Source organism: Buteo buteo, chromosome 2 (assembly GCF_964188355.1).
Source record: "Buteo buteo chromosome 2, bButBut1.hap1.1, whole genome shotgun sequence".
Classification (NCBI taxonomy): domain Eukaryota; kingdom Metazoa; phylum Chordata; class Aves; order Accipitriformes; family Accipitridae; genus Buteo; species Buteo buteo.
Window position 1 is genome coordinate 25,638,179 of NC_134172.1, and position 24,363 is coordinate 25,662,541.

General features: G+C 39.3%; 1 protein-coding gene across 3 annotated transcripts in view; it reads left to right on the forward strand.

Annotated features, from left to right (window-relative positions):
* The window catches only part of CDK14 (cyclin dependent kinase 14), a 335,336-nt gene that overhangs the window by 66,724 nt on the left and 244,249 nt on the right, over positions 1-24,363 (forward strand). The window lies entirely within an intron of this gene.

Here is a 24,363-nt window from a genome sequence, read left to right on the forward strand (position 1 = left end):
CAGATCCACAGGTCCTGCCAGGAGCCTGCTCCAGTGCGGACTTCCTTCAGGGTCACAGCCTCCTTTGGGAACCCACCTGCTCCGGCGTGGGGTCCTCCACAGGCTGCAGGTGGAGATCTGCTCCACCGTGGACCTCCCTGGGCTGCAGGGGGACAGCCTGCCTCACCAGGGTCTTCCCCACGGGCTGCAGGGGAATCTCTGCTCCGGCGCCTGGAGCATCTCCTCCCCCTCCTTCTTCACTGACCTTGGGGTCTGCAGGGCTGTTTCTCTTACATGTTCTCACTCCTCTCTCTGGCTGCAGTTCCTGTTGTGCAGCAACTTTTTTCCCTTCTGAAATACATTATCCCAGAGGAGGCACTACCACCATCACTGATGGGCTCGGCCTTGGCCGGCAGTGGGTCCGTCTCAGAGCCGGCTGGCATTGGCTCTGTCAGACACAGGGGATGCTTCCAGCAACTTCTCACAGAAGCCACCCCTGTAACTCCCCTGCTACCAAAACCTTGCCCCACAAAGCCAATACAACACCTCATTATAGTACTTTATATATGAACTTGTAATCTATATTAGTTCAGCATAGCTCTTTCCCTGACATAAACACATTAGTTGTCTGTTACTGTCCCCATAATAATAAGATGACAGCCGTAGAGACTGGTTAATATCATATATGTTGAATCCATTAAGGCGTCTGAGATGGTAGTGAATCAGTTATTTGTTCCTCCACATGATGAGTTTGTGGGTTCATTTTCTGTAGGTTGGTGTAATAAGCATGCTTTTATAGCGTCTCATATTTCTCAGTAACTTCCTGTGACAAAGGATACCTGCCAGTGGTACTTCCCACAGAGCGTGCCGTGGCTCCTGGGCTGGTGGTTCTTCTGTCACTTGTCACAACTCAAAGATGAAAATTGTGAAGAGTAAAAATATAAACAGGTTGTTGACCAGTTAAAAGGGAATAAGCTTGTGAGGAGCCTGGAATAATTGCTGAAATTATCTCACACCACAAACCACCATATTTAGGATTAAATGTCATTGTTGTGGGGTTCTCTAATTAACAGTTGCAGTTATCTCTGAAAACAGAACCAATCAGAGGGTTCCTTGTAGCAACTGCCTGGAGAAGATGTCTTGTGAGATTTCCTCTGCCCCTTCGGGTTTGGTATTTGGATACCAAATTTCAGGACAGCCAGAATGTAGGGAAATTGTTCTACCAGGATTCCACTGGAGATATATGCAGGTAAACCTCATGTAAATGCACAGTCATGTAAACCTCTTGAGTTCACTAATTTTCAGTACTTCAACATCCCACATGAGAAAATGAAGACGAGTATTTGTGACATTCCCTCGGTTCCATCTTACTGTGAATGCCAGTGAAAGAAGATCTCTGACTTTTCACTTGGTTTCTAGGTTGGTACTTTACTACCTTTTTTAAAGCACAGTCCTCACTTTTCTGCAGATAGTCCATCAACCTCCTTCAATGCCAAAAGTGTCATCCTTACTTAATGGAGCAGTTATATTCACCTCATCACTCATCATTGTCTTTCAATGAGAAAATACAGGATAAATTAAATTTTGAAGTAGTTTAAATTTTGGGCTTCAAGTCAATCCAAGAGCACCTTCTCAAACTGTCTGACATCCTGTAAAGTAGTTTCTATGTGTACTGTAGAGGTCACAGAGGAAGCTCTCAAGAGTTCTGATTAATTTTCTGGAAATAATCTATATGATGCCTAAGGTAGTTGGCCATATCATCTCACTTTTGGAGTGCTTTTAGAGTTTCATCATTTCATAGTCTAGATTGGCTTAAAGCTATGAAGTGGTAGGATGCTTATTTCCATATAGCTTCTACCCTTTCCGCAGAGGACACCAGGGTCTTGGCCTGTGGAACTTGAATTCATAGATCACATGATCTTTTGCTATGAACCTCAGTGGATTTTTCACCAGAAGTTTTGATTATCCTTGTTAATAAAGCGTGTAAGGGAGGGATAGAGGCAGCTGAAGACTGCTGGTGAGCTGAAGTCTTTCCCTTGTATGTTGGTAGTTCAGTTCCAGTGCAAGAGTTGTCAGCAGTTATTCCCATCTCATGAAGGTGCTTTCTTTACTGTTCTTGTAACATGAATTCACGATTTGCATTGTGTGACAAGCTCAGCAGGTAGCAAAAGCCTTAAGGAGCGAAACTGTGGCTCAAAGGAACAATGCTTAGTGAAGAAGAGTAGAATAGATAAGAGATTTTTCAAAGTGAATACTGTAAACATGCAACTTATTCTAGCTGCTTACCTACATCATAGGAATGTGGAGGTTGATTTGGCTTATTTTTTTTTTAACCACAATAGCCTATATTTTGTGCACAAATCTTTTTTTAGTTAGAAAACCTGAGATTTTTTTTCCATTGCAATGTAGAAAGACATCAGGTGAAATAATAAAAAAAAAAACAACCAACAAGGCCTTTCATGTGAGTATCTCAAAGTGAAAATGAAGGGAAGCTAAAATCCAGTGCTTTCAAATGCGACGAGAATTTCAGTGCATGACATATTTAAACTTGAGAAAGACATGAAGGTGAACTCATCTTTTTGTGTTAAGTTTTAATACATTTATAGAAAGCTTTCTTCTCCTAGCTATAATGCTATGGATGACTTTGAAATGGGATATCATTGAGCTTTGTCCCTGTAAGAGATCAGCTGTAGCAGTATGTGTAACTTGAAAATGAAACATTTTCAGGGATTCTTCCCTGGGGCTTATACTGGTAGATATTAAAAAGCTATTGTTAATTCTTTATAACTCTCCCTAAAGAAAAACTTTATAAACTGTGTCTCTAGTATTCATCATTAAAATTATTTCATAGAAATATTTCTACCCTTTCCTGATTAGCTAGGTTGTGGGTTTTTTTTATTGCAAATATGACAATTGTCAGCTATGTGTTTTTAGGAATTGTATGTTATAGTAGATGGGTTAGTCTAATTAAATCTCTTCCACTAAGCCAACTTACTGATGGTTATCATCTTCCAGACAGAGTACATACATTTGAATTTTATACTGCTTGAGTTCTCTGTGGTGTTTTTGAAAAATGATTGACTGAGATGTTGATTTAAATGTCTTTTTTCTTCTGAGCTGTCTAGGTCGTACGCAATATATTAGAAACATTAAGACTTAGCACCTGAACATGAGGTTATGTGTATATACAGGTACATCATAAGTCTTAGGAACTATGGTGCATTTTTTGCCTAGAATTTTATTCATGTATTGTGAAGATACCTCTATTTCTGTAGTCAAATGTTGCTACTGTTGACAGCACACGTAGCTATGATGCTGAAGATGCATGACTCTGCTATTGCTTACTGACTTTCAGTTGGGGATGAGAAATTTAGACAAACAAGATGCAGATTATTTTATCTGACACTTGGTATAGACTTCATACTCTTTCCAGATAGGCATTTTTTTTACTGTGTGATTTTAATATATTATAAAGGCATGAACACAGTACTAGTTGAGATAGAATTCTGTCTGTGTGTAATAGTTGGGTTTGTTTTTGCAAGTATGAGTGAGACATGGCTGGGAGAAGACTATTTGTTTTTATATAGCAAGGCATGCTTTATTGTTGCAAGTTAAGGTTCATTGGAGTCCCATTTTGCATCCAACTAGATGCCCACCCCCAGTGGAAAAGCCTACAGGTCTGCTCTCTTCTTAAAAGTAGAATAATTATGAAATTCTGTACCTTGACTAAGTTCTGCATCTGGTGTCTGTGTAAATCAACTGCTGATCATGCTGCAGATCTGACTGCCTCGGGCCTTTGCATTTCTTCTCTTTAAGTACTTCTGGCTAATAATTAGAGGCTAACAGAATTCTTTAGAATTGTACTTAGAACAAAAGTGAGTCTTGGAAAATAGTATTCAGCTTCCCGAAGAGGAAATCCTAGAGCAAGTTAAAAGACCAAATTCAAGTTCTTATCATAGATACATTGCATCAATGTGTTTTAGTCTGGATTATTTTATTTATATGAGATCTTTGCCAGCATAGCAAGGAGCATAGAAGTATCAATAACAAATGAAACAATCTCAGTGTAACTGTATTAGTGTTCACAGGAAGATTTGGCTTTGCTAGGAATGTTGGAGTTAGGTTTTCCTGTTGCACCCATAGAGTATAGTTGTCCAAAATCATTGGATTACCTTTTTATATGGAAAGACCGCTTTCACTGAGTTGAAAATGTCTGGACTGATTTGAAGTATGTTTCAGATGTGTAAAATCATTACACAGTGTTCTCCATGTTGTTCCCTTTGAACTTGCACTTTAAACATTCTTTATAATGCAAAGTATGTTTGGAATCAGTCCCTAAAACCGTAAAGTCTCTTCTCTGGTCTTAAAGGTTGCAAAAATAATTGGCACTGTGTAACATCGCATTTTATTTCAGACAGTGACTTTTTAAGTGAAGTCCCACCATACCAGATAGTGCAGATGGTATAGTTAAAATCTTGGTATTGTGGCAAGTTTAACAACACGTTGTACATGGAATAATTTGTCATGCATTCCATTGTGCAATATTATCCACTGCTTCACTTGCCATCTTAAGATAAAAATTATTTTCTTTGCATTCAACACATTTTTGTTACTGCTGTGTTGTTTTATTAAGGTCATGTCTTGTGTACTCTATGTATTCTAGCTTCAAACTAGACCCATACCAGTTTAGGGAAGGGGTCATATTTTGTGATCGCCTGTGATAGCAAGGAACTGAACTGGACTTGGACAGGTGTTGTCCCATCCAGTCCTCTGTTTCTGAATGCAACTTGTTAAGCATCTTTTAAAATAATTTTTTGTGAAATGTTATCGGTGGCTTATGAAATGGCTGGCTAGATGTCCAAATTACTTTCACAAGTGAGTAAATTTTCAAAACTGTAAAGTGTGTTTACTTTTGCCTTGTATATTCAATTTTCAGTTGTCAAAATGGAAAGGAAATGTGTTGAGGAGCAGAGGCTCTCCTTAGTCATGTAGCTTCTTCTATGAGGAGAAAATGGGCTCATACAGACATATGACAGTTGTACAAATTACTGGGTGTGGTTATTACTTCTTGGAGAGGAGGGAACAGTTGGCTGCCTTTCTTGCTTCTTCTCTCCCTTTCTCTCTAGGATGATTTAATGTAGGCTCATGGAAATAGGACATTACTTACAAGTTCCATTTGAACAGTATGTAGTATGACTACACAGAACCCAAGGTAACTACTGGCATTCTTTTCACTGTGCCATATTAATAAATGATGGTTTGCATGTTAAGTTAATTGACCATCAGAGCTGTGACATTGTGTAATCTCTGTGTTTTATGTGTAGCAATTCAAGATGACTGTATATCTATTATCTTGAAAAGCTCCAAAGATGCCTATGTGAGAAATTGTTCTTAGGTGCCACAGAGCATTTTGGAGTCTGTCCTGGGATGAAAGCGGTGGCATGACTTACAGTACTGATAATGCGAAGCTTGTATTTGCAGCTGGTTGCCATGCAGAGTTTTTAAACCTAAACCCACAGGTATTTGCTTTTTTTTGTTTTTGTTTTGTTTTGTTTTGTTTTGTTTTGTTTTTAATTGTATTACAGCTTTTTTTTAGGTCAGTTACTCTCCCACTCCTTTGGAAAAAAACCCCAGTCCCATGGTACAGGGGGCTTTGTGTGGTCCATCAATTCCAGTTGTAGTTCCAGATGGCCTTTGCTTGCCAGCCAGGTTTCCCAGTCCTGTTTGTGGTACCATGGGCAGCAATAGAACATATATTTGTGTTCCAGCCAAGTTGTGTTCAACCACAGTCTGCAAATGGGGTTGGGAGTAGGGGAAGGGATGGGGCTAGTACAGGAGAAGGAGGGGGCTAAGAATAGTAGGGAGTCAGGCAAAACCGCTGGTAGGTCTGCATGGATGAACGAGTTCCTAACAAAACTCAAACATAAAAAGGAAGTATACAGAAGGTGGAAGTGGGGACAAGTAACCATGAAGGAATACAGGGACATCATCTGAGCATGCAGTGATGGAGGTAGAAAGCCAGAGCCCAACTGGAATTGCATCTGTTGAGGGGGGTCAAAGGCAACAAGGACTTTAATGCAATAAGTACAGATTTTTTTAATGCAGTAAAAATAATTAAAATATGGGATGATTTGGCTTGTTTCGGTTAGATCCCATTAGTTTGTGGACTGTTTGGTTTGCTTTCTGTCTCTGTGTGGCTTGGCCCAACACCTTGCCTGCTTCTGGAATGCAGTTCCCTGTTTCTTTGCCTTCTGTGTTTCCTTTCCTTGTGGCTGTCCACCACTTTTCCCTTAGTGTGGTGCCTGTCTTTTGGCACATACTGGTCTCTGCAGGTGCTTACTCATTAGCTTTTTTTTTTTTCTGAGGATCCTTCTGTCCTGGTCTCCCTCATCCTCAGACAAATTTGATGTTGACAGAGTAAGGGCAAGAAATTTAAATGTTTTGGAATGTATTTTCTCATCATTTCAACTGGAAGGTTTTTTTCATGTTTTCTTCGGACCCCCCCACTTGAGACACCCAAGAAGAAAATTTTGGCCTAGAGAGTAGAAGTTGTCTTTTTTCAGAAGTGAAACCTTCTATCTGCTTAAAAACCAAGCTAAGAAACTGAGTAGTCTTCTGGAATATGCCACTGTGACTAAGGTTGGGAGATAGATGAGGGATAAAAGTAACAAGTGCTACTTAATTTTGGGTGCATCTTAGGGAATTTGCTCATGCCATTCAAGTTTTATCATCATTGAAGCCACTGGTGCTAGATTCAGCTGTGAGCCTTGAGTCGAGAAGAATTTAAGCATGTGTTTAAGTCTTGGTGACTGTGGTGAGACTCGAGCAAATGTGTGGAGTTTAAGCAGGCTGTGCTTTCTTCGAAGTGGGTCTCTATGGGAGAGCCGGTTTCTGATGGTTTTGTGACATGGGTCACTGGAGGTGCCTGGGATGTGAGCCAGGGCTGTGTTCCACCTGCTAGTTCATTGCATCTCCTTGTTACGTAAAAGTGAAAAGCAGCTGAACCGCGTTCCTTCTCTCCTGAAGGTTTCACTTACGCATGTGTTACTGCTCCCCATCCCAGTGTAGTCTGTCCAGCGCTCCCCAACCCTGGGAGGTTTCTGGGGAGCCAGGAGCCATCTGAAGCACAGGCCAGCAGGGGTTGCTGTAGGAGTAGGAGATGGAGAAGATTCGCTGCCTCCCTTTTGGAGAAGCCCTCCCTGAGGGTTTGCTCCTGCTGCCCTCTTTTTTCCCTCGAACCGCACCCAATCTCGCTTGGGGTCAGCAGTGGCTTCCCAGCATGGAGTAGGTGGCTGTTGCTTAGTCACAGCATTGCATATTTTGTATGTTCATAAATTAAATACTACGTTCCGTCCTTACAATGCTAAAATTAACATCAGAGTTCATATTTTGGCTCAATACATTTTAGATGCTTTTTCATATTGTTTCTGTAAAAGTGGACAGTGGCATTCATAGTGCTTATTTCCAGATGCCCATAGATTATTGCTTTAATATCATTTGTCAGTCAAGAACTTGCTGATTTCCTTCAGGACTGGGATGTAATTGAATTGGGAATGATTAGTTGCATCCTTTTGATTGAATATTGAGGTTTTTTTCCCTTAATTCCTGTGAAATCACTATTAGCTATTTTGGCTACAGTTCTATGTTGGGTTGAGGCAGCGCTACATTGTAAATCAATATCTTTTCAAAGACTGCTGTAAATTGCCTAGATAGCATATGCATGGTTACTTTGGCTGCAATGCTGCTGCAGAGCCTGGATACTCTGCCTTTCTGGGAACTCTACAGGCAAGTCCATCATATATTTAAAAAAAAAAGAAATCTTTTTAGAAAGAGCATGGTATTGCTCATGAAATTTAGACAGAGAAATATTGTACTCTCGGTGCTCATCTGTACCTTTTATATTTTACTCTGCTGGGATTACCCTGTCTTGAGGGATTTCTTTGTTTTCTGCTTTAGATTTCCCCCTTTCTTAGCTGTAGTACAGCCATACCATTTCAGCTTGCTAGTGCAGAAAGATGTTGTGAATTCAGTTGCTGAATGAGCCCGGCCTGACTGCAAACACTAACATTGCTAGAGAGATGCCAAAGAGTTGCAGGTGAATCTAGCCTGACCTGGACAACAGCAAAACGGTAAGATGGGGCTTTTTTAAATCTCTAGGATTAATTAGGTGCTGGGGTTTCCCGTTTCAACCTGAAGCCTACTTGTCACATGCTTCCAACTTGGGCAGGATTCATTCTGTGCATGTCAGGGTGGGTTTTCTCGGGAATGCTTAAAATCCAGGCAGAGGGAGGCGGTGGGAAGCTGGGAATGCCACATGAGACCTCTTGGCAGCCACCCTGGTGAGACTCCCCGGCAGCACTGCCTGCGGTTTGTAAATATCAGGGAAAAGGTAGGGGAAGGCTTAAAAGCGATGCTTTTCTTCGTACAGCTTTGTATTTCTCTCTCTGGCAGCCTTATTTATTATTGTATTAAGAGGATAGTATGGGCAATTTTTTCCGATATATGCTTGGCTGAACGCCCTCTGGGACAAGTGAGTGAAGGACGTGATCAGCCACTTTTTCATCTCTGCTAACAAGTCTGTGCATCTTGCTAGATCTGAATAAATGTCTTTATTAGTTACGGATTTGCTTGGTGGTGGAAGATAAAATTAAAATGATCCTTTATAAATACATGCTATATCATGGAAGTCAGAATATCTTTTTGCCTTGTTAACCTCTGTGATTATTTCTCTTACATGCTCTATTTAAGAAAACAAAAAGTGAGGTAGTCATTTTAAGTAGTCATTCTTGAATGCTTATGTAGGAGTGTGTTGGCAGCGGTTTGGATCTTAGTGGAATATTTCAATGTATGAAAGCTTAGAGCAGCAGCATGTTCAGGGAAAGAGAGGATGAAAAAAGCAGTTATCATTAGTACAAGACTGACTAAAATGTGACCATTGTATGGAATAATTTGAATTATTTTTGATGACTTAACTGACAGCTAGTGTGTTTCAGTTGTAAATCAAGGCATAGATTAATCTCAACAGAAATGCAGTGGAACTGAACAAAAAAAATATTTCACCGTATGTTCTAGCATTTAAAGGAAACCAACTGTGGTAGTAATGGTAGAGTGATGAAATACGTTTTTTGCTATTACTCGTTAACAGTAAAAGCAGAGGGTTTTATTTCTAGAGAAGCGTGTTTATACTTTATGCAATATGTGAATTATACTCCAAGAAGAGATCAGTTGTATATCAGTGTGGGATCAAATAACTAGTTTGACAGGGATTCATGTTTGCTTTTTCTGTACTTGCCAATTAGGGGGTTTTTCTTCTTTGTCACTGAATATGATTAAAGGGGGGATAATCAGTCTGATCTCAATTATTTTCTGAAGGTTTCATTATTATTTTGCTGGAGCTCCTTATTTAAAAAAACCCACAACTTTCTAAATGTGTGGTACTATATATACCACAGCGTAAAGTGATGTGGGGCAGGCTGTTTCACACTGTATGCAAACTTAATTTGCATAGTTTTGCCTCAGAAAGTAGAAGTGCTTTTTTTTTTTTTGGTCAAGAATAACCTTGAATGTTTCTATTACAATAATGATTTCAGCTGCAAGCATTTTTAATGGAAGTTTTCCTTTGCTTATCCTGTCATACCTACTAATAAATTGCAAACCTTCAGTGCATTTGCTATTGTTTAATGCACAGAAGTAATCCAACCATTTGTGTTTGCTCTCATGTTTTACCAGGAATGAAAGTCCAGAAATTCTTAGGCATGGGTTTTTTTTTAAAGCAAATTTTAAATGACTTTTTTTTCTTAGTGATATTTTTTCATCTTTGTATATATGTGAAAGTTGTTGCTTCTGCCAGCTTTCTACCTCCAAGTGTTTTTTTCTCCCCAAATGTAAAACCATCAGCTCTGTTCACTGTGTTACTACTGTCTCTGGAGTTCTCCCATGTTAGTTTTCTGAGCTTAAGAAATCAGTAATGTTTTGGATGTTTTTTATTGATAAATAATATTCCTTATGGTAATATTTAGTGAAATAAAGATCCCAAATTAACAAGGGAGGAAAAATAACGTACAATGTGGAAAATGTGGCCAAAAGTTAAGAATGCAGATGGGGAACATAAGAAATACATAGTTTAATAGGCGGTTAGTGCTGAGTGCTCTACCAAGATTACGATCTTCTCTGTGTGGATCAGTTTCGTAGTGACGCTGAGGTCTGTCATAGCAGGAGATAAGAGCTTACCTGAGGAGTGAATGCTTGCCATAGTCTCCTTCATGTCTCTGACTCCAGATAGAAAGAACTTCAAAAAGTTGGAGTTGAGCAGGCTAAAAATCATCAACATCGCATCATAGTGCAAGGAGGTGAGCCAGCCTTTGAAGTCCTATAGCAAAAATGGTCACCTAACTATCTTTTTTCAGCTGTTTGCTGTGTAACTCTTAAACAAAACCAAACACACAAAATCCCTAAAACCAAACACACACACACAGAGTTTTTAACATTTTTTCCCCTTGCACTGTAAGCTCGGGTGGGCTATTAAAAAGTTGACCTCCGAGCAGGTACTCTGCCTCAGACAGGCAGTTCTTGTTTCTCCCAGAGACCCCACAGACTAGAAAACGGATGATCCCATTAAAAGGGCCTGTGCTTAGGCCTCAGTACAAATACGCCTCGTCGATCCCAAGCGGTAGCTGGCGTGGGCACTGTGAGAATGAGTCACCCAGCTCTGCTGGGCTGCCGCTGCTGGGGTAAGAGATTATTTTGTCCTTTAAGGGAAATCCTTGCATGGTGCCGGCTACCACTGAGCCGAGTGCCTCGTGCAGGTTTCGGTGCGCTGTCCTGGCCTGACCTACGTGGCCAGTAGGAATTTGCTGGGGCGAGAGCTTGTGCGAATGACCTGGTCAGGTGAGGCTTCAGGCTGTCGTATTTGGTGACTTCTCTATAAATGTGAGAGTAGGTATGCCCCTTAAAGCTCACAGGAGCTGCCAAGCAGATCCAGACAGCTTTGTTGGGGTTATTTCCCTTTGAAGTCCTGGCAAAATATTTGGCTGTCAGGCGGTGCTATACACAGCAAATTGAGTCTGATAATACTAGTGTTAAAATTTTCCTAAATGTTTCAGGTACTGATACAATGATAATTACAGCTTACAAACCATGTTGAAATGAAGGAGAATATCCTAGCAAATATTAATTGAAACAACAGAGAAACTGTGTGATACCAGTGCTCCAGAGCCTGTTTCTGAACTAAAGAAAAATGTAGCTGGTGTTCTTAACTCGGGAAGAACAGGTTAAATAATGTGTTTTCTCAGCTTGAGTTCCCTTAGGTAGGTCCATACTGGCTTCCAACATCTCTGATTAGATTTTTCTCTTTGTACCTTGGCAGGAAGGTACATGAATGGAAGGTTGGTTAGATAAGGAACAGACTCTTAAGGACTTTACTTTTTTTAATCCTGCTATCACAATATTAATGTCATGACAACTTCTCCCAGCAGCAGCTCCATCAGTCATGAAGTGCTTCTTCCACGTACATGATGACTTCTGGGTTTTGGTATAGTTAGGTTGATTATATGCATCTCTTTCACATGTGGCATATATTTCACTGATATCTTTCATTCCACTACCTAATATAAGCTTACATATAATTCTGGATTTAGCAATTTAGCAAAAAGCAAGTAGTGAAATAGCAATTTAGCATAGTGCTGGGTGTTGAATTCAGGGGAGTGATTTTGTATTGTAGGATTTTTAAATCAACTGCATAAACAGGTCATTTTGCCTCTGTAAAAGTAAATTTTGGGCTTTTCCTTCTATTGCTGAAGCACTATTGTGATCTTGCTCTTTTGTTTATCATATTCCTGGGTGGATGGGCTTTCTCTGAAGTTCCTATATCAGTTCTGGACTGGCCCACAGAGGACGCAGAAGGAGGCAGTTTTATCTGTTAATTGTCTTACTCTATGATGGTGTGCTAGTCAGAAACTGTGTGAAAAGTGTGGGTGGAGATTTTTGTTTGTTTTGTTTTGCAAAAATTTTTAGAATTTATTATTAGAATTTCAGTAAGTTAATGCTACAGTAGAACTTGCTATCTCATCCTGCTGACAAGGAGATCTGTTGCAGCTTCTGACTGAAAAAGATTTGTGATAAACTTCAGCTAGATGTTACATAAATGTAAAGGAATCTAAGGTAGTAACAAACATCATATCAGCAAGCTTTTGACCCAGTCTGTATCATTCTATCCTGGAAATTGTATAGAATTCATGTTAGTTGTATTTCAGTTTTGCTGTGTAGGATGTTTTATTATTTAATGTTAAATCGTATACAACTTACCTGAAGAAGAAAATACCAAATATTGCCAAGTGAGCAGTAAGGAAATAAAACCAATAGAAAAAAGCATAATGCCTGTTTATGTATTGTGAAAGTTCAGCTTCGTTTAATTAAGTTCTGATGCTTTTCAGTCTACAGGCTTAGTACGTTTGAGTATGTCCTCTCCCAGTTTATCAAATCTTTGCGTAAGTGCAAAGAAAATGTATTTAAACCTGTAGAGAATATGTGTAAAATATGCTTGCCCAGACTTCCCTGTAAATAGTGGTTTTTTTAATGAACAAATGGGTTCCATTGATACATATTGGCTATAGAAATGTTATTTTAATATCGTGCAGAAGAGCTGTCTTGGAAAGTTATACAGTTTAATGATGGGGGTGGTTGGTTTTGCTGCAGCCTGGGAAAGTGGTGGAACCACCACCCTTAACTTTCAAGTCGACAAGGAATTCCCTGTATTTGGCAAAATAGTCCAGATTACATAAAATTATATAATTATAAAATGTGATTATACTGCTGGTAGGCAGCCATGGAGGGAAAGTCATGCAAAATATCTGCAGTCAGTCTCAGTTTTATGAAGTATTTTCATGAGAAACTTAGTGTACTGTAAGGGTGGAGGACTTCTCACTGATGTTCTAACTATGTGATTTTTGACCAATTTGATTCTTGGGATTTGTTGTTTGTTGAAAGTGATTCAAGAGGATCTTACAGCTTCGGAGGTGCAAATTGCCACCAATTGCAGAAGGCTTGGCTGTTTTGTACTGTTATACCTTTTTCTTTAGAATTGATTTGAGCACAGTCATAAGTCTCCTGCAGCATATGTTTTTGCTTGAACACATCAAAGCAGCAGCAGTGATTTTCATTTCTCTGTTGAAATACCTAGTTTTTTGAAAATTAAACATTATCTCTATGCTGTTCAGAGAATTCTTATAAAATTGCAGTTGTCCTTATGATGAGCTCTTCTCACTATCAGTTTGAAATCTCTCCTTTTTAAGTTTTATGTGTCTTTGCAAGAAAAGATATACTGGAGTGTTCTTCATACTCTGAATAACTTTAGATGCTATAATTTTCATTATGCCCCCAAAAAATTCTGAGTGGTGGGACATGGTATGTTTGCAGGGGTTCTGCTATTTTTTTCCAGTGTAGCGCATTAGGTACTGAGAAGCAAGTTTCATTATGCTTCCTTACACCTTTTTGCTTTAGAAGTTATTGTGCTACTGCAAGTCTGACAAACCTGCAGTAGTTGCTAGAAAATTCCTTTAAGACTTTTCATTCAAGTTTTACAGAATCCTGTAACCAGGTCATTTACCTGAGGAAAAAAAAAAGAAAAAAGAACAAGTTAAAAAAAAGAAGTCAGGTGTATATGAGATCCAAACACAGATGAGGATTCTCTTGATATAATTTGTGAAGCTGAACTTGTCATCCTTGTCTGAACTCTGACTTCCATGAAAGAAAACAATGGCAGAAAGGTTGTGGATGGCTGTTAGGAAGATTTCTGGGAGACTGAGTTGGAATATAGGTTATTCAAATCTCTGAACAGTACTTGCACAAGAGAATAATGACAAAGCTGAAGCTCTTTTTCTGTCTATACCTTTATCCTGTGCTGATTTGATAGAGGATACCTTGTCAAATTCAGTGGTTTGGAAGATAATACGGAAGAGAGCAGATCTAGAATCGCTCAGAGAGCTTGTTTTTCCTTGTGACATTGATCTGCCTTGGAAGCTGCATTTCTCAAGCTGTAGGGTTGTTGACCTCAGGGATGAAGCACCTAAGAGCAGGAGAGATTTCTTTCTTGGTACTAGAATGAAACTTTAAAATGCATTAGCAGAATAAAATAGAGAACTCTCATTACCTAATTTTTGCTCTAGCTTTTGCTAGAGATAGTAAAAAAAATGGAACTTTGGAAGAGAAAGAAGGAAAGGAAAGAAGAAAAAATGCAGAAAAGAGGGAAGGGAATGAAGCAAGTAAATTTTTGTGTTTTTTTTAAATGAAGGAATTGGTTTGAATGAAGGAAGGAGAGCCAAACTAATTTACCATTCTAGTCTTGAATTATTTCTTGGGAAGCACTTTTTAAGCATCTGCTGAAGACTCCCATTGGTTTGTAAAGGACAGTACAGCCTGCTGCTTCAGTGCAATGAAGGTTGTTGTCATACCTGACACAAAATGGTTGTAAAACCTTTCCACCTGCAAATGCATATATTTTGCAAAGATGATTGTGAAACCTGTCCCCTTCCTCTTTTCTAAGAAAAGTGCTCTGCAGCATATATGTGAAGGTCGGTCTTGAGTTCTTAAACTACCTTTGTCTGACGTTTCAGTCTGAAACAAACTCTCTGGTTCATTGTAATTATAAATGAAGTTTTCCTCTCATCATGTCTCATTGCTTTCATCTGACTTCAGGCTCACCAGATAGAAGAATTTAGTTGACTTCTTAGTTGTGTAGTTGGGTTTAAGTCTTACACTGTCAATTGCATGACCGTATCTGACCAATAGCGGTATTTTTGTTGTAGTCCCTGCTTGTAGGAGAACAATTCTTGTTTTTGTTTTGCATGAGAAGTACTTGATATGACCTGTGAAAGAATCGAAGGACTTGCTAGGGATAGGCAAAGGAGCCTAAAGGAACTAGGTAAAGCCTATTTTCAAGGCATGGAGTTGCTTACCATTTATTTTATTAAAAACCTTACCAAGAGCCTCATAATTTAGCAAGAATAGGCATTTTGCTGTCAAGTCTCTCAAGATTTCTCACACTTGAATGTGGCAGTGGGAAGACTTACTGCATTTATGGATGCGCCTTTGATAACTTCATGATCAAGGGGAGTGTTGGAGGATAGACTAAAATTATAAACCTGTAAACTCAGAAAGACTTAATATAATGTTCGTACAAAACTACTAATAATGCACTTATGGAAGGAAAACTGTATAAACTTGCACTGGCACATGTAGCCATCTGTTGGAGCAGGAGGTTGATATGGGAAAGGGATTGAAAATATTTTTTTAATCTTTATTTTTAAATGCTGTTCATATGGTTACAGAGGAGGATAGACAACAGATACAAATGAGTAACTAAGTAAAAGAGTATAGAAACCACCTGTCACAATTTCATGAGAGAGTTTTTATGTTCAGACCTTTCTCCACTACTCTGCTGGTTACCAAAGAGTTGCTGGCTCCTGCCTGGAGCTGGAAGCTGCCTCTCCCGGGCTGACACCTCTGTTGATCTGCTCTTCTGTCCTCCTGCTTGGTTTAGTGGAAGAATGACCCAACAGCTTTTGGATGCTGTCAGTCCTGAACCAGGTTAATGGAAGCAGCAGCCCGGTTGTAATTGCAGGAAAAGCTTGAATGCTGTATTACATGCCACTTACTTTGAGGCAAACTTGAGCATCGTGCAAGTAAAAGGAAGAATTTATTTGCCAGGCTTTATTACTAACACAGTTACTGTATTTTGGGGCATAAGTACAGAAATAGAGCAAACCACCCCTTTAGATCAGCTCTGTTGAGTTTCTGTCTCTTTTCATGTATGTTACAGGCTGTCAGGACTTCTGCATGACCTTTATCTGAGACCCTGTCCTTAGGTGACTCCCCCTGACGACTGTTGTCACAGAACAGGGTTTTGCTTTGAGGACATATGTAGGCTTTTATAGACCTAAAATCTAATCTGGGTTCTCTTCAAAATCAGACCTTTTATCCCTGCGAGGAGAGGAACATCAACTTTAATGGACTGAAAACTCACTTTTCTGAAGTTACGGTGTGCTATGAACAGAAAAAATACTAATTTTAGAAATGCTTAGCTACACCTTGCCATGTCCAAGGGACATACAGTCATGTGCAGTAATTCCTGACTCCAGGATTGCACTTGATTCAGTAATTATGCTAATATTCAGCTATTAATTTAGCAGAATAAATATGTGCTATATTGCAAGTCTGGGGCGGGTGGGGGGGAAGAAAGAGTTGTGTAAGCACTGCCCATAATAACTTCCAGTATAAAACTTTATTTTTTCCTTGATTCAGGTGTTTGAACTTCTCAGATTTGTATGAACTTGGGATTCCTACTCCAGGTCTGATCACTTGGCCTTTCTGTGAGAGTGACTTGTTTCTCACTTGGCAATTCAGCACAGACATTTAATCTGCTCATTGAGTTCAGTGTTTCAGACAAACACAGAGAATTAATGTCAGAACTTCCAGTTCAAAAATTCTTCCATCTGGCACTTCAGTGACCTTTTTATATTTGCCTTCTTCCATATGACAAAGACAGTTGGTTTAACATCAGCTTTGACTTCAGAAATAAAATGGCCATTTTTGGAGAGTGCCTTTGAGATGAGCTGTGGGAGATGTATGAGTAAGTTTGTGCTAGGTACAGCAAGGAGCATACCATATCCCCAGATACCATTTTCAGTCTCCAAGCTTTCTTTTCAGTTGTGTTTGCTTATTCATAGCTAGCATTGTTAGCAATCTCTGCATCCAAATAAAGCTGAACAAATAATACCCAAGACATGAATTATAGTTCTGGGACACAGTTGAGCCTGTTACCCCCAGAGGTTACCAGAGAGAAACAACAGGCCATCAGGGCAGGAAAAGAAATGCCTATTTTATAATCATTTTTTCCTCAGATATTCCTTCCTTCCTTGTGTGACCATTACTCGATTTCTTGTCCTTTGTTTTTTCCCCCTTTATTCCTCTACCTTACTCAAGTTCTCTCACTGCTGTTTTTAGCTGTGCCCATTAAATGTTCAAACCACAGAGCTGGTGCTGGTGATTACAGGGAAGAGTGAGTGTTGAAGGAGCTCTTTCAAATTTGGGCCTGATTGCACTGGTAGTTCCAGTATGAACTTGCTGGTGATGTCATGCAGCATTACCTGCTCTACTTCCCCTTTCACAGTTTTATTTGCTCCCTTATCTCATCACTTGCTGTTCCTTGATCTTTTCCCGTATTGTAGCTTTCTCACCAACTGAACTCTCTTCTCGATCCGTTGGTGTTTCTGCTTGTGGGCGCAGCAGCCTTTTGCTGACCCTCTCTTCTTGGGGGAGATGGAGAGTGCTACCAGCTGGGACAAGAAGAAGCGGGCAAGACCTGTGGTTATAACAAGAAGGAGCCGCCCTGCTGCTTTGTTTTTCAAAGAGAATGATTCTCCAGATAGCTGCATTTTTATTTGAACAAAGCTGCTTATAATACTCCAGAACATTCCCAAATTGTGTTTTATAAGTAGCAAATGTCACATTCCAGTGCTGCCAGAATCCGCAGATGACTTGTGTAGTTCCCAAGGCACGATAGAAAATAACATGCTTATAAAAGATAATGAAAACTTGTATCCAGATAGGATTTTTTCAGTGAAAATTAATGCTGGCCTTATGCTCTCAGCAATTCAGCTGTTAGGTTAGTAGTCACTTGGCTATTTTTGATTTTTTCTTTATTCATCTGTCAGCTAAACGCAAGTGCTAAGTCTTATTCTCTGTAATAGTGAGATAGTTGCTACCTTCCAGAGTGGTTTGGCTCTACAAATTATAATCTATATCTTCATAACATTTCACTTAAAAAAGCCCAAGTGCTTTACAAAATTAATTAGTGCTCCCAGTTTCTGCTTGTGATAGGGGCAGGATTGTTATTACAAACAGAAAAATGGAATTGTGGAGAGGTTAAGTGACTTCCTTGCCTCAAGTCACTCAGTAATTTATTTATTTTTGCTGGGTGGGTGCTAGGTCTTGCATTTCCCTATATCAAGTTCTTTCATACTACTTCTCTTGGAATGGTACAAATAGGGGGAATTCAGATGATTTCTTCTGATTTTTCAGTAAGAATTTTGGATGTTTGCTCTGGTATTACCCAGCTGACTACTTTTTCCCGGGATGTACACAGTGGCAATGACTGATAGAGGATAGCAGATGGATGGCAATTTTTTAATATTTTACGTAAGTCCATAGGTACTGGATGACCAATGTAAACATTTGTAGGATGTTAAATGTAGGAATTAAAAAACAGATAAAGCATCTTCTTAAAAGACATGATGCGCTTCAGAGTAGTATGTCTTTACACTATACAAACATTCTTAGTTTTTTTCCTTCTGTGGGGTAGGATGTCTGGTCTGTCATGCCAAAGTTGATTGTTCTTTGTTATCGAGGATATCTTTATTCATATGAATAAATTCCACTGATATGGGACAGCCTATCTTTTACTAAGTACCCTAACAGGTGATTAATTCAGGGGGCATTCATGACTGGTTTTAAAATTCATGAACCGTAAGGACTATAAATTACTTACATGTTTTAACTGATCACTCTCACTCTTTAAATGCTATATTACTTTAAACAATAAATAAATTAATCCAGCAACCTTTAATTCTAAGAAACCTGTTTTTTCTGGGACCTCTTAATTTTGCTGACAGTGGTGAAGTGAAAAAAAATCTTGCATTGAAATTGTATCACGATAACTAAATCTGATAAACCTTTTTTTTTTTTTTTTACATTAATCCCAAATGCAGATTAAGGAGTATTGCTTGAAATGATATAAGGTGATTCAAAGAGACATCTTTCTTTAGAAATTATTCCATGAATTGTTATACTGATTTTTATTTATTTGATGGGGCTTATTATGGACATTATGCATGGAGCAAAAATACACTTCTTGTGATTTCAGTCTCTTAACTTCAGCAGTAGTCTTTGTGGGAAAAATGTGGCTATATGCAGACATTATGTCTTGAGATACGATACTCTGATGTTAGGGTGGGGCTGTAGGAAACTGTAGCCCAGTGATCCTTACTAATGTAATGATGACTAAGCCTGTTTACCCTAGAGCAGCAGCCTTGGGATCTTCTCAATTGATTGTGAGACTAAATAGGGTGAGATGGGAAAAAAGACTGTCCAAGCTGTTCTGTTGTCTGTCATGCATTGCCTTCTGATTCTGATCAGCAGCTAAGAAAGTTGCAAAGTATAAACTATGTTATGCTTTTTTGTGGTTCTAAGATTAGGAATTTTGAAGTGCCCTTTCTTTAACGCTCTAGGTGTGTGGTAATGGCTTTTTTTACTTTAAATAAATATAAACACATGGAGAAACACTAGAAAACCTTTTAATACCAAACTGCACTAACTTTAATGGGGCTGCTTTTTATTTTGCTTTACGTTGCCAGAATCTGTGATAGGTCAAGTAATATTGGAATTGACATGAATATTCTGATTTTCTAGGTAAATCTTCCCTTTGCTATTTCTTTCAAAAGTAGATAAGAGCTCTCCAGCCAACTGCAAAGTGGCTGTTCGTGCTGTAGCTTTTAAGTCGCAAAATTACTTCTGTCTCATCATCTCTCTTTTTGTCTTACCTTTTTAGTTGAGACTGAGTAAATAACTGTGGACAAATTTAAAAAGTAGGTTTATTTCGGTCATCAGGGTGTGGAGGATATATGAGATACCAGTGGCTGCTCTGGTGACTACTTGGTGTATTGGCATACTGTTTGGCAGGAGTGTGTGTAACAACTTGGGGAAATACAATTGTGTATTTAACATTAACGATCCTTATGTGAGAAACGTAACGGGCAGGATGTTCATGGAGAGGTGCTTCTGTTGGACCATACCTGGGCTGACAGGCATATTTTCTCCAAGGCTGGGGTCAGGAACTCTCAACTACTAATACTGTTACCTCGCTGGGTAGAAATAGTCATTGCTATTTTCAGATTAAATCCTTTCCCAGAAAGACACCGAGTCCCTGGAAGTTTCTGAGTGCTGCTTTGGAAGTGTTTTTCCAAACAGTAACTTCAAACACAAAAAATGAGTTTCTATAGGATCACTCTGTTCTCTGTGGAGAAGAGCAAGACACCTTCGAAAGGGAGATTGAGTGTTTGAGTCTAGTTTAGGTTTTCCAGGACTTTCATCTTGGAACCGAAGCAGAGACTTGGGGAATGAATGTCCTACATGTAAAGTTCTCTGGTGTGAATACCATACATACCATTGCCATTGTTTTGTTTTACCTTTTTTACATGGTGGAATTTTTTTATTATTATTATTTTTTTATTATTAATCATCTGCCCCTTGTCCCTGCTCCTCTGTCACCATTTTTGCCAACATCTGTTTTTCAGCATGCTTCTCTGAGGTACTGCTGTTGGGATTTCTGCCAGGCGGGAACTTATGTGGCAGAAAGCAGCCATACTCTCTCTTACATTTGATGTCTGGGGCCACCTAACATGCCCAAGGTCATGGTGAATTGGCCAGTGACTAACATGCCCAAGAGGTGGTGGATTGGCCAGTGACTTCCTTGAGCCTTTACTATCTGACATAAGTTTGGAAGGACAGTAATGTCTGCTGAACAGTCCTTACAGGACAGTTTTTTGAAGTATTGCCTGTTCCACTGGTAATAATCTATGTTGTTAAATGTATTAAGTTAATTGGCCTATTTTTAAATCCTGTTTCCTATAAAGAAGAGAGAAAGCATAAACAAAGATCCCATTCCTCTGGTCCCCATACTTATGAGGTCTGCTGGCAGAAATACCTCTTCTGAAAGTGATAACCGTGACTTTATTGCACCACTTTTAAAAGCCAGATAGTTTCTGAAATAGTTTATACTTCTGAAAGTTATGCTTTGAATGTAGTTTTTGGTGGGAGAAGTACCAAATCATGGCAGTAACTCCCGAAGGGGCAAGAATCACTTAAAGTGTTGACATACCTTAATGTTTACTGGTATGATGACTTTTGTTAAAGAAACAGTAATTAAAATTGCTTAATGGCACATGCTGTTTGCTAGACAAAAGTTTTTTTAAACGGATATCACATTCATACTGAAAAGTTCTTGCCTCCTTTTTCTCTTGATTGCATTTGTTGCTAAGTAGTATTTAGCCTAAGGCAAGGATTTTTCAGCTTCTCATGGCCAAGCAGCAAGAAGGCCGGAGAGGCACAAGAAGCTGGGAGGGCACACAGCCAGGGCAGCTGACCCAAACTGGCCAAAGGGGTATTCCATACCGTGTGACATCATACCCAGTATGTAAACTGGGGGGAGTTGGCCTGGGGGGATCACTGCTTGGGAACTAACTGGGCGTCAGTCGGCGAGTGGTGAGCAACTGCACTATGCATCACTTGTTTTGTATATACCAATCCTTTTATTATTGTTATTATTATAGTTATTACTTTCTTCTTTTCTCTTGTATTAAACTGTTCTTATCTCAACCCACAAGTTTTACTTTTCTTTCCTGATTCTCTCCCTCATCCCACTGGGTTGGGGGGGAGTGAGTGAGTGGCTGGGTTGAGTGAGTGAGGTGCTTAGTTACTGGCTGGGGTTAAACCACGACAAAAGCATAACTGTCATCTTGTGTATGACAAACCAAGATATCACCTGTGTTGTCTCTACATACATTTGAGGTAAATACTTGTAATAGTTAAGATGCCATTGATCACATCTTCATGTAGCACCCATTTTGGACTGTGGTGGCATTTGCAGCATCTCAATGAGTGTCTGAGCCCCACTTTTTTAAGTACAGCATTATTTAGATTTATAGAGGAAGGGCAAGAAGGGACGATGAATCATGTAGATTGACTTTCTATATGCCATGAGCTCTTACACTTGTTTAAATTTGTGTTTTATTCTGGTAATTGTAGCTAAAGCAGATATTCAGAGACTGCACTGGCAAGAGATAGTTTCCACTACTTTCTGGATTGTCATCTTCATTGGCATGCACAAGGGTCGTTCTGCATGTAGCGTTAGTAAAAAAATAGTCCCCACTCTGAAGAACCTATGGCTTATGTAGATAAAATAGATGAAATAGAATAGTGTAAAAAGAAAGGTCCTGTCTTACAGATGGCAAAATGGACTCAGAGGGAAATTCTGACTCACCCAGAGGATCACACAGGAGCATCCAAAAGAGGCTGAAAATGAATGTGTGTCCTTTGTGACAAATACTATGCTTTAACTGGAAAATGGTCCTTACTCTCCTACGCAAAAAGAAAGCTGGAAATAAGAAGGTGGGTTAGGCATCTCCTGACTACCAGCGAGGAACTACCAGGTGGTAGACAGTGGTTCACAGGTCTAAGAGCTTCTGATGCTAAGTATTTGTATGTATCATTTGAGAGGCTGAAATTTATAAGAATAACTTTTGTTATGGACTACAAAGGGAAAATGATACTTGAAAGGCTGAATTTGTGTAATAGGAAAATTCAAATCTTTACTGTTCCGAAAAGCGATCTAGTCGTGCTGGTGAAATCTAAGATCACTTGTATGCACAGAACATCTCCAGAATACATTATGCATCAGTCTTGCTCAGTACACTGTTGCTTTTTTGCATGTTAAGTCACTACAGAATAAGTTCTACCATTAGCTGGACACAAGACTGGCAGGTCAGCATGCCCCCTGCCCAGGGGCAGAAGCAGGGCTATTGTGGTAGCGTAGCTCTTGCTGATGGAGGGAATCCTGAAATTACCAATGAGTTTACTGCAACCTTAAGCTGTGTAATTTTGAAGTTACAGCCAGCGGTCAGTGCTGATGTTTTAGACCTGCTCCTTTCAGATTTCACAGAGCAGAGTTTCAGCATGAAGTTGGACTTGGCCTATCAATGACAGAATGTAAAACAACCACTTAAATACTGTTTATCTTCAGAGTTTTATAGGCAGGGTAGACGGATTGGAAATGTGTACCCTTCAACAACAGCATAAGCTCAGCTCTGTTGGCTTCACAGTGTGCTGTGGTCAGTGGTCACTTGGAGAGAATGTTTTATTTCTGCTAGGGAACTCTGGATATAGGTGAGGGAGAAGTGATGAATGAACCCCCTTGCCAGCGCTGGCAGGAGAAGTGCTGCAGTTGCAGAGCAGGCAGAGGAGTGCAGGGAGCAGCCCCTGCTTTTGCACTTCTCTGTGGTCTTCAGTCTTTCCCACTGGTGACGCTGGTGTTCAGCCTGTGCATCCACTGAGGTGTTTGACTTCTGAGCAGGGGGCTGGTTGGTGTACATTGTGGTTTTAGTCATTTGCAAGTTTGAAGTTGGCTATTAGAAGATGACTGTGGGGATTTTTATCCTACTCCAGATTCAGTCAAGTGACCTGAAGGTTAAAGTGTCTCCCTTCAATATCTAATTCCAAACTATTATTGCTTCCAGTAGAGACGATCAATAGTAACAGATGTCTTGCATTTATTTTTTTTTAACGCAATGCTTACTTGGCCCACGTTAGAGCTAGACATGGAGATTTTCCAGTGGAAAAAGAAACTAGAAGCAGCACTCATGGCATTACTATCTATAATATGTTTATAGCTGTGCATTCCCATGGATCTGGAGAGGACAGTGGGAAGTATGTGGGTGCATGTCTGTGCATTTAAGTTGTTTTAGGGAAAAGAAGCCAATTAATTTTGCAAGAAGGCTAATTAAAAATTCTTTGTGCAGCAGCTCTTTATCTTTTCTCTCTGAAGTAATATATCTTTTCTCTCTGAAGTAATAGACCAAAATTACATAATTGCCTTAATTTTGGCCTGAGAGGGAATTATCACTTGGAATGAAGGGGGGCTGTTCCTTTTCTCAGTTTAAACTTGGTTAAGTTTTAGTCTTGGAGAAACTGCTTTAATGAGAAGAAATGTGAACCCTTGTAAAGCCTCATTTGTAGTGCTAGTAATGTCCTTCATTAGAATTGACCTGGTGTATGATTGTTCGCCCAGATGGCACTGTGCAGGAAATGTACTTTAAATTTTTAATGTACAAAAGAAGTCTTTGATCTACTGTTACAGTGGATCATCAAAACCACAAAACATTAAAAAAAACAAGGTATATTCACCCAGTATTTCTATAAACAGTTGAAGTAAGTTGGATCTCAAGGCACAGAATTCCTCCAGGGAAATGGCAAAGAATAATTTCTTGGAGAATTGGAGCGTATTGGAGCGTATTGGAGATGCTTTGGGTTGTGGGGGAAGAGTCCTGATTAAATGGTAATGGTAAATACTTTTTAAATTTTTTTTTCATATTAACTATTTTATGACAGCAAGTTTTCAAAAATGCTTAGATTGTAGGTGCTTGAATGAAACATTATGCTTCTTTAACTGTATGTATGTGAACAACGTGGTTGACAGCAAATTAACACTGTCTATCCTTAAATACTTGCAGATATCACAGAAAAAGTACATTGTAGATTCTTTTGATTTGCCTTATGATT